This window comes from Phaenicophaeus curvirostris, chromosome 16 (assembly GCF_032191515.1).
Source record: "Phaenicophaeus curvirostris isolate KB17595 chromosome 16, BPBGC_Pcur_1.0, whole genome shotgun sequence".
NCBI classification, from domain to species: domain Eukaryota; kingdom Metazoa; phylum Chordata; class Aves; order Cuculiformes; family Cuculidae; genus Phaenicophaeus; species Phaenicophaeus curvirostris.
In genome coordinates, this window is record NC_091407.1 from 10,757,929 (window position 1) to 10,769,787 (window position 11,859).

Here is an 11,859-nt window from a genome sequence, read left to right on the forward strand (position 1 = left end):
CGGGACCAGGCGCGCGGAGGCGGCGCGCGGAGCCGCTGAGGGGAAGGGCGGGAGGGGGCGGCGCGCGGAGCCGCTGAGGGGAAGGGCGGGAGGGGGAGGCGGCGCGCGCGGAGATGAAGGGAAGGGCACCCGCCCCGCTCCAGACGCCGGCGGCGCCTCCGCGGTCCCCGCTGCCAGCGCCCCGCGGGCCCGCGCGTTGGCGCCCGGACGTGATGAGGCGCCGCCCGGCGCGGTCACGTGACAGGCCCCGCTCCCTCCGCCCTCAAGCCGGCTGCGGGGAGGTGGGGAGGCTCGGGGCGGTGGGGCGGGGGTACAGGTCTAGACTACGCATAAGGGGGAATTTCTTCACCATGAGGGTGGTGAGGCCCTGGCCCAGGTTTCCCAGAGAAGCTGTGGCTGCCCCATCCCTGGAGGTGCCCAAGGCCAGGCTGGATGGGCCTTGGGCAGCCTGAGCGGGTGGGAAAACTGCCCGCGGCACGGCCTTGGCACTGGATTATCTTTAAGGTTACTTCCACCCCAAACCATTCTATGATTCTATGATAATTCTGTTCAGGAGGGACTCCTTGACTTGCAGCTACCAGCGTAAAATGAAACCCAATGGTTTGTTTTGAGCAGAAATCGCTTGGTGCTGAGACTCGCCTCCTGGTCCTGCTCCTGGCCCCAGCCCAGGGATCACCAGCCCACGCCTCCTCCCAGGCTGCTGGAGACAAGAGGTTTTTTCCACGGTATTGCCTCACTGCTTAGCAAGAAATGAGCGTTCAGTGTTGATGTTTAGTTGATGAAGATCCTCCAGTTTCGTGAGAAAGAAGAAAATGCCCATGCAGATTTTCTTAGGACGTCTGTTTATGTAGAAAGCATAATGCACTGAAAGTATATGGAATTTTAAGCTGGGAGGCTTTAATTCTAAGGCTTGTAAGAATGTATTTGCTGTCTGTTTATAATACAGAGGCTGATTGCCTTTGCTGCAATCTGAAATCCTTAAAATGCTGAGGTTTCCTTTGGGTGGGCGGGTTGACATTTCATTTAGAAAATAAGCCAAGGAATAATGGAAAAACAGGAGGATGGAACAAAGAAAAAGAAAAGGATCAGGAAAACCAAGGGGATGGATTCCTCAGTTTCCCAAGTTCTAGTACCTACAAAAGCGCAAAATGGGTAAATACTGTATAGAGAATTGACTCCCCTGCAGTCACTCTTCTTCAAAGCAGAATTTGTTCTCCATTAAAGTAGCCAATTACTTTATTTAAATAAGTTTTGAGTAGCAAAATATATCAAAAGACCCTTTTTCCTATTCAACTATCATGTTATGCATTATTTATTGAGCATATCTTTTTTTTTTTTCCAAGAGATATTTTCTGTTTAGAGATATTCTGTAAATGGCACTTTGTTCCTTTTATTGTGTAAGGAAGCAGTTAATTTTTTGTTACCATTTACAGTAAGAATAAAAGATAATATTGGTAACAGCAATAAAAACACTGACATCTAAGCACAATACAGAATCATGTAGTCTGGCAATCAAATCACATGGCTTACAGGAATAGAAAGACATTAGATGGTTACTGTATTTGAATGCAAAATTTGAGCTAGGCTCACAAGAGAAGAATATTTGTAATTTATGCCCTTACACTATGGTCACTTGACAGCATCAATATTTAGTTTCACATAAAAAAAATAATTGTGCCAAATATTGATAAAAGTATTGTATTCCTATTTGTTACGGTATAATATGAGGGTCTAATGCTTATTAAGCCATTAAATCTACAGATGAAGGCAGGACCCTTACAAGAGTGTAATCTGCAGGAGAGATTGAAAGGTCTCTTTTAAAAGATTTTCTGTGAAGAAACTGTTATGAGAAGAAGGGCACTGGCACTCTGCACGAAGAAATGGATTTGTTTTCGTAAACCACAAAATCTTGGCTCTTTCAGTAAAATGCAAAGTTATACTGAACTATCTGCAAAGGTCTTACCAAAGAACTGGCTCAGCTCAGTGTGGAGACACGTTCTGCAGATGCAGAAAAAAACATCTGATGCCTCAACAGACTGTTTTCTGGAGACGATCCCACAGTGATCATCCTCTGATTTAAGGGTAGCTCAGAAACACAGTTGGGAAAGGCAATGAGTTGGTGGCTGACAGGCTGCAAATTACACTGGGTTGAACTTGAGCACATTTTCTGACAGCATGCTGGATGAGGCAGAGTTTTGGTTTGCGTGGATTAAAAAGAAGGAATCAATCTTCTGCCTGCTACTCCAATATGTGCCCTTCTAAGCGGTTTTCAAGGACGCTGTTCCTCACACAGACATGCACATGAGGTGAGTAAAAAAAAGTCAGACTACACATAGATAAGATAGTCTGGTGCATAACAGGAGCCAGGTCGCCCTCAGTTACTCTGGCGCTGTTTTATTGGTGTGGCGTCAACAGAACCTAGAAAAGAATTTGACCCTAGACAGCCATGAAAAGAGATTCCCAAAGAATCAGCAACTAGAAATTTTCTGTACAGCTGAGACATCTTGCATTTTCACTCACAGTACTAGTTAAAATGGAAGCAGTTCTCTGCTCTCCTCTCTAATTTGGGTAAAAGGATGATATTACACAATTAGAAAAATACTACTTCTCCTTGGCCAGCAATTCTGATATTTTACAGTCTTTCATCCTACCCAAAAGTGTTTAAAAAAAGATCTTCCCAGTCCATTGGTTAATGTGTAAGAGAAGGTTCTTCAGTTTTATTTCTCAGTTTCTCTTTCCTAGTACTGAGAAGTCACTAACTAGATTTCAAAAAAAAGTTTTGTCTTGGTTTAATTATTTTTTTTATGATTTGGAATCCAAGCAATTAAGATTTTTTTTTTAATTTTCTTTTTACTATTTTCTAAATACTTGCTTTAGAAATAGGGCTACCTGGAGGCTCCAGAGATGAATGGAAGAAAAGCCATGAAGCATGGAGCTGATAAATACATGGATCATAATGGTAATATCTGAATGGCCCACAAATATCCATAAAACAGATACTATAGAAAAACTTGCCCATGGCAGCCCAGAAGCTCAGGGGACTCAAGTGTGATGGGGAAAGGCCCACAGCAGCTCTCCACAGGCCCTGTTCTGCAACCTGCTGGCAGGTATCGCTCTGTGTTAGCATCTCTTGCAGACAGTGGCTGCCCACAGCCACAGAGTAAACTGCAAAGTGATATGATTGCATCTTTTATATCCTCCTTCAATAAAAGAAAGCCGTATACAGGAGCTAAGCATGACAGAAGGAAGATAAGAAAACAATACTCTGTAAAAATGCATTACTTCCTAAGGGAGAAGGGGGATCTGAGACAAACTGTCTTCCTTTCCCTGCTATTCATATGAAACTTCACTGAAGGACAACTTTTAACACAGCCAAGAACTGTCAGGCTTCACCTTTAAGAGATCCACTCTAGTTTATGCTTATTTTCTTATCCTGCACAAAGGACTACATGAAACAACTACAAGAATATAAAATTTAATTTGTTTCCCGGTGTTTGTTTCATACACATAAAGATGCAGCCTCGACACACTGACATGCTGGATGAAGTCTGGAACACCATGCTCAACCTTCAGGGTGGTTTTTTTTTTAGGCTATCTCATCACCACCAAATTCAATTAATGATTTGAAATTAATGGGTCAATAGGTTGGAATTAATGGTTTGAAAGTCAGTCAGTCATCCCTAACCTGAACTTCAGCTGCTTGTAATTCATGCTTTGGGACTGATCAGTCTGCCATACAGATGCTAAATTATGTTCAACCAGCAATTTCAAAAGACCTAGAGCCAAGCAAATATCTGCTGAAACAGGAAAACTCCAGGTGCAGCCTGCTGAAGTTTTAGTTATCAGGTAGCTCTGAGTAAGTGACATTTTAGAAGTAACTTGGACAAGGCGGGTACATGTGAGCGACAGACATTGTCATATGACTTGTAACAACAAGAGTCTGGCATCTCTCATAATGCTGTCCTGCCAAATCTCCACAGAATTCACTCTAAGGTAAGATGAACTAAATTTCGTGGCAAATGATGTCAAGTAAAGCATTAGCAAAGCACCTGCTCGCGCTCTTTTTTCTTGAGAAGCCAATACAGATGCTAAACATTGCAAGTTACCATATGCTTAGTGAAATCAGTAGAAGGTTATGGCAAGAGTCATCCTGCAGCTGCCGGAAGCTGCCAGCTGCACCCAGTGTGTGGCAGAGGAAAAACAACATCTGGCCCAGGCACCTCTTCAGAGAGGGTGGAAACCCTGCCTTGTACAGCCAACCCTTACATGAGACATTATTAATTACTGTCATGCAAACTTAACCAGTTCCTGTCACTCACCGCACACCCCTACTGCTGGTAGCCTACCGGCTGTGAAAACAATGCTCTCCAGCTTAGCTGAGTCATTTCATTTACAAAGAATACTTAGAGGAAATGCTTAGAGAGCTCCAGCTATATTCTGCAGAAGTGGGTGGGTGTCACCTGTTTATTCCTTGCTATGCTATAAGTATGCTGGTATGTAACCACATTAAATCAGCATTCTATGGAATAGGATTATGACATGATAAAAAAAAAAAAAGGAATCAATCATAGTCTTTACCAGTATTGCTTGCTATTCTGGAAATAGTCTGTAAAGCTGGCTTCCAGATGAGCTTATTCAAGCTCCTGCAAGAACTCTTTCTAAACAGAAAATATGAATGGCATCCAAAGTGTTAGATCTTCATGCTGACTGAAGGGAAGCCAGTAGCTAGGGAGATTTCAGCTGTTCAGCCTTTCTAACTTCATTTCACTTCATAAAAGAATCGCATGTTTAGGAGAAACTTAGTAGGACTGGAGTGCCCCTATAACCAGAGTAGGCGAATACAGACCATGGGTCCTACCTTGACAGCTGCTGGCTCTGCATGAAGATATTCTGATTAGCATCATCAGCATTCAGTTCATCCAGCGGAGTGAGAGCAGAATAATTTTCCTAAAGAAAAGTAACCAGAAGAGCAGCATTTTGTTTTTGAAAACTTTAAATTTGAGATGTTAAATATTAGAAATAGACATACAGGCCAGTAAGGCTGAGAAGTTATAGCCATTCCAGAGCATACATCAGCAGAGTTCTGCAATATTCAAGGCCTGTTCAAAGATTCATGAGATAAATTTCTGGTGGTTGGTAGGGAGAGGCTTTTATTAACAGTCAAAGCAGTGCTACAGACTAGGAGAAGTCTGCCTAGAAAGCTGCCTGGAGGAGAGGGACCGGGGGGGGGTTGGTTGACAGCGACTGAACATGAGCCAGCAGTGGCCCAGGTGGCCAAGAAGGCCAATGGCATCTTGGCTTGGATCAGAAACGGCGTGACCAGCAGGGCCAGGGAGGTTATTCTCCCTCTGTACTTGGCACTGGTGAGACCGCTCCTCGAATCCTGTGTTCAGTTCTGGGCCCCTCACCACAAGAAGGATGTTGAGGCTCTGGAGCGAGTCCAGAGAAGAGCAACAAAGCTGGTGAAGGGGCTGGAGAACAAGTCTTACGAGGAGCAGCTGAGAGAGCTGGGGGTGTTTAGCCTGGAGAAGAGGAGGCTGAGGGGAGACCTCATTGCTCTCTACAACTACCTGAAAGGAGGTTGTGGAGAGGAGGGAGCTGGTCTCTTCTCCCAAGTGACGGGGGACAGGACAAGAGGGAATGGCCTCAAGCTCCGCCAGGGGAGATTTAGGCTGGACATTAGGAAAAAATTCTTCACAGAAAGGGTCATTGGGCACTGGCAGAGGCTGCCCAGGGAGGTTGTTGAGTCACCTTCCCTGGAGGTGTTTGAGGCACGGGTGGACGAGGTGCTAAGGGGCATGGTTTAGTGTTTGATAGGAATGGTTGGACTCGATGATCCGGTGGGTCTCTTCCAACCTGGTTATTCTATGATTCTATATTTCTCAGGTCCAATCAAAGTGACCATCTCTCCCTAGGAGCCTTATCTTGTTTAAATAAAAAACATCACAGCTATACCACCACCAGTCAAGGTATTAATAATTTGAAATTAATAAAATCTTAGAGCAGGATTAAAAGGAGTTCAGAGTTCATCCATTCAGTAAAAAACTTTTGGAAGCTTAACATCAGTCTGCTTCAAGAGAAGAGTTTGAGGTGAACCTCCAAGGGTTCATTGGGAGCCAGAGAGGAGAAAGCCCACATCTCTGTTGCTGTGTGAGGGAGTGTTTTGCTGAGTCTTCAGGAGACAGACATTTGATAGCAGGTTTGGTGGCAGCCACAGGTCATGCAGCCAAGCAGACCAGTCCACATGGTTTCCAGTCACTGAAAATTTGTATGGGAAGTGAATACCCCTCACTATGCCCTATGCTTTAGCCATTGTTTTTTCACTCATATTCCCATAGAGTATCTCCTAAGACACAGATGTGGTGACTGTCCTTAACTAACCATATTTTGCTCTAAGATTAGAAAATCTTCATATAAAATGGCTGCATTTATTTTCTATGAAGCTGTGACTAAAGCTTTATTCATGGGATTGCCTGGGGATGCTACACAAGAAGGATCCTGTGCTGGACACAGGGCACTAGCAGCACTAGCATCCTGTTTGGAAACTACTTGTAGCAACTGGTCTCCCGACCCACCTGGCACTGGCAGTAGCACTCGGATGAAGAGCAGAAATGGGAAGAAGTGCTGAGCAGGAAGGCACTGGTATTGGTACATCAGTAAACCAAAAGCTAAAATCATAGCTGAAGGAACAGCTGGCCTTGTGCTCCTCTGCAGCAGGGAAGCAGAGCATGAATTCAGAACAGCTGAATGACTGAAAAAGCAAAAATAATATAAAGAGGAAATCAATGGCAGTGAAACTTTTGTTTAAAGCTGCTCAGCAATAGCACTTACATGGTTTTATGTGCTTAGATGGACTGGGGCCTAAATAAGTCTCATTTTTTCTATTTCTTACATTATGATGTGTGTTTTGTAAAGCAAGGTTCAAAAATGGAAGTATGACAAGCCCAGACTTGCAATATATTTATTGCCATACCACCTACAACTAGCAGCTCGCTCCCCCAGCTACTGGCATGAATCAATGAATGCTGGCATGTATAGTAGCATTAATTCTGGATGAAAGTCACCTTAGTGTATAGGCTACACAGGGCCTGTTTCTCTCTTAATAGGGCTAAGAGAAGATAAAAAATGGTATGTAAATTCGCAGAATTGTTCTTACATCAGAACATTCAATATATAATTGCTGAAATATGTTTTCACATTCTTAGGCAGAAGCCTAATTTATTAAAAAATCAAAAGACACAAGATTACATGAGCCAACTGGGAGACATCTCATCAGTTCACCTTAGAAAGACCTGGACGACTCACATGGAAATGTCACATTTTAAAATATAATTTTGCATTAAAATGTCACAAATTGCCTCCACCTCTTGATTTAAGTGATTTTAATCACAGGTCCTAGTTTGTAGTCTATACAGCACCCTATATTAAAAACTATATTGAAAGTCTGTAAGATCCACCTCTTTCCACTATGCCCAGAATATGCAGGGTCAAATATGAATTTGATGGAAGGAAGGTCAGACTTTTACTGTGGACATTCGAAGTCTTGAACAGCCATCACTGACAACTGATCCACAAGTACCTCATGAGACCTGGTTTCTGTTAAGGTAAATATACCTACTAGTGATAAAAGATTTTCATCAGCTCATTCCAGTGAGACTCTAGACTTCATGTTATGAACTAAATAGGAAAACAGAATAAACCAGAGGAACATACAAAGAAATAGTGAAAAGGATGCATTTCAAGGGAAAAAAATATTAAAATAACTTCTTATGTACGGGTGACTTGACTTTTCTACTGAACTAATGGTTGTGATGAAGTTTGCAGCAAGGCAACTATGCAAATATTTATTTATTTGAGTAAATTGAAATACTCACCAGTGAATGATACTAAATATATATATTTGACTTTCTGAAGGCAGCTAAAACTAGGTGCCAAAAAATGTTTGTTTCTAAATTTAGCTCTATGTACGCGAGCCCTCCAAACTAAACTACAAAACCTGGACTCAAAATCAAATACCACCAAAAAGAAACTCTTCAGGGATTCAAAACTATTGAAGCCAAAAACTTAGGAAGCTTTCAGCTTGCCATGAAAAGCAGCAATATATGATAAATGCAAACCTAGTATGCCTTATTTCCAAAACCTCACAAGCCCACAGAACCAGACTTGCAGTAGTGCACCCTATTACAAAAGCCAACAGGGCTTGTTTATGCAAGATAGAAACTGTCAACACTTTAAGAGCCAACTAGGAGACACCAGTTGGGTGTAGATGGTGTCTAAGATTCATGCAAATGTTGCATAGCATAAAGTGACTGTGCAGAGCAGGTATGATAAGTGTGCATGGTTTTGCTTCCACCTCTGCAGCTCTGACGTTCCAAACACCAAGCACTTAAATTCAAATAATTTCACATTTTGTACAGGAGCATTTGAAGATCTGTAGCTCTGCTACAATTTGAGCCTGTGCGAATTTCAGGCAACAGACAGAAAAGGATGGCACAGGACCTTGGATTTGCAAGGCAAAGCTTGTCAGAGTACTTGGCCCTCAGTTGCCGGTTACAGCTTCATTTACGAGAAACTGCAGGGTGAAAGTGAAAGGCACAAAGGAGTTTCTTTTTCTTATCTACAGATCTCTCTTCTCTGACTATACGTTATCCAGACTCTAAAAAGACAATACTGCGATTACTAACAGACAACCCAGCAGATGTGGGTTAGGTATTTTCATTTTCATTGTTTTCATAGATTTTAAGGCAGAGGGACAACTGAACAGTTGAACCTCCTGTTTGACAGAGACCACTCATTTATTTGCATTCCTGGGACCTCTGGCTCATTTTTGGCTGGGAGCTCAGTGGTGTGTTGGTTCACTCCAGACAAGAGCCTTCAGCATTCACTGGAGGGGGGGGGCAAAGGAGCCTGAAGCACAGCCAGTACTACATTCAAGCCGTCACTTGATGCAATCCATTTTACACTCCTTTCTGAAAAATCAAATACTTAAGCAATGGCAAAAATATTCTCCATGCTCCTTTTTTGCCCCCATCCAGGCTAGTTAGCATTGGTTAACCATATTAATGAAGGAATTAATACCTTAGGGCAGACATTTTTCAACTGCAACTGGGCTGGCCCCAATCCTGCCCCAGTTCCACTACTCCACCTTGCCTGGTAGAATTAAAGACTCGGGTACGTAGGTTAGATTCAACATCTGTAATGTGGATACAGTTCATAAAATACTTCAGCTGGCACAGTTGAATGATATATATGCTATATGTATATTCATATACCAGTAAAACCAGCATCGAGTAATGGTCATAAGCAACTTGCAAAATCAAGGCTGGGAGGAACAGTCTTAACTAAGAAAATGCCTAGAGTTCACAGACACAGGAGTATTAATTTAAATAGTTTCACAATTCATTCAAAGCTGGCACTATTCAGTGAACGTCCCTTTTCCTTGTGGCTACTTTCCCTTCTGTTTCTCATAAATGCCATTCTACTCTCCTGGATTCTGGCTGGACACATGATTGGCTGGGGAAAACAGAAATTCTAGCCAAAGGAAACAGAACTGAAAGTAATTAAAGAATTTTTTTCCTTCACCCTCCGATCAGTAAAATAGATAGATGCATTTCCTCGTAACGGCTGCATTTCCCAGCTGTGAAACAATTAAGCTCCCTCCACCAGTACTTCTGCAATCTTCGTCACACAGCTGTGGAGTGTTGCAAACTGAAAACATTCATAAAGAGTACTTGTAAAATCATAGGAGAAGAAGTGCCATGAAGTTCTTAGTCTTAAACTGTGGGGAAAGTTTAAGTTTCTGTTCTTGAGTTCAAAGCAGGTTGCGTGTTTTGCAATGATCTTGAACTCTAGTTTATGGTCTATAATCTTTCACTAAGCCCCATTAAAAAATTCCTGGTACAAGATTAGGAAAGGGCGTTCTGTTGCTTTGTTGTTTCATCAGTAAAGTTACAGACAGATGCTTTCAGAGCGATGCTTTTATCTTTCCTGGTAGCCGTTTCTCCTGCAGGCACATACTGAAGAACAAGTTTCTATAGAGGCTTTCATTTCACTGGCTCATTCAAACTTTTATACTACTTGTAAATGTCTGAATATACGGCACTTCAGCTTAATAGCTCTAAAGTTGTATCTTTGTGTTGCAGCTCTGTTCAGAAGGTAAGAAATTAACAGGCTCTGCATGAAAAGGCAAATCGTATCCTGGGTCAGCCCCGGTCCTCTGTCCCACTCGGGTAGGAGGGAGCTTCTGCCTCCTGTACCCAGCTTTTACCAAGTGCTACAGCTCGGCTGGCCACAGTTTAGCCTCTGTGGAAGCTGGTTAGCTCTGATCACAGAAGCACAAGATTCCTGTGAAGGTGGGATGAGATGTCTAGATTGCAGACCTAGAAAACTGAGGTTTGTCTAAGCCAAATGCCTCAGGAGGAAGGAGTGCTACCCCAGTTGCAGAGCGGTCTCTGATTACCCGCTGCTTGGGACTGAAGTACTTCCTGCTTCCTTTTTTTTTAATTCCTTTCTTCTTCCTTCAGTGGGCATAGACCTTGCAATACACCCTTCTCATTCAGAAGGAAAGGGAACTCTTTTTGCGCTGCCATTATAGAGCAACAGATGACTTAAACCTAGGAGGCAATGCAAGCTGCATTTCAGCAGACAGGACAGGTTGCATAATCACAAAACGTTGCATACAGAAAAATTGAGACTTCTCGTATTTAACCCTCTGCCTTCTGAGTGACAAGGTTGGGCATAAATTCCAAACAAGGGCTTGGTTTTCTAACTTCCCCAGAATTCAGGGATATATAGACTTCTTTCCAGTCTAAACCTGTTACTAATTTTAGCACTTACCTGCTACTACAGCTAAGACTCAATACTTGTTTAACCTTATGGGGATACATGCTGTACTTAAAGTGTATTCTAGGAAACTTTAATAGGTTCACATTTTCATCTGAAATACAATTACATTAAAAAGTATTTCTTTAACATAAAACACCAATTAAATATGTTTTTCCTTCCCTCAGCCTAGCTAGTTTTTTTTTTTTACAGGACAATTGTCACTATTTTTTCAAACTGAATGAAATAATAGAGCTTTGTAATAGTTCTCATTCCCTTCAGAAACATTTTCTTTAAAGAGTTACCATTGTCTTTTCAACCTCACCAGTTTTATCCAGGCATTTCCCAGTAAGATAATTTGTGGGAATGTGGGGGCTGCAGGCCTAAATGTGGGAAATTCAGGCTCAAATCCCTTCCTGGCATAGAGGGACTCAAGGGCATGCTTGTCAAACTCATTTTGAAACAATGACCTCACCGCAAGCCTACAGAAGGAAACATTCTCTGGTCTTACCGTGAACTTGCTTTAGTTCATAGAATGGCATTCAAGAGCCACTGACCCACAGGAAAAAACAGGACTTGCCTTTACGCCTGTAGATTGGAGCACTGATTTGGGAGAGCTGAGCCACTGAATTCTGGCTGAGCTTCAAACACCTCTTGTGTAGCTTATCTAATAACTGTTTAATGTACAATATGAACAGTGCTCAGAGGAGGCACCAGAATCCAGTGTTTCCCACTCATAGGTGAGTGCTCTAGTTGTTAAGCTCCAAGTCTCTCTTGGCTAACAAATACTCCTCCTCCCCTCTCAGTGAGAAGAGTCCTCTACTTATTAGTTAGGACACCTTCCAGAAAAGGGAGGACTCAAAGTTTCACTGCCCTCTTGCTTAGCAGGGACACAAATCACACTTTTCCACATACTGAAGAGGTTCTCAGAGTATTAATCAGCTGCCCCAGCAACACTCTCCCAGCCCGCTCCATTTTTAAAGGACTGGTATTTTTCAAAGACCAGTTTTTGAACCAGCTCAAGAGGGGGAAAAGCTT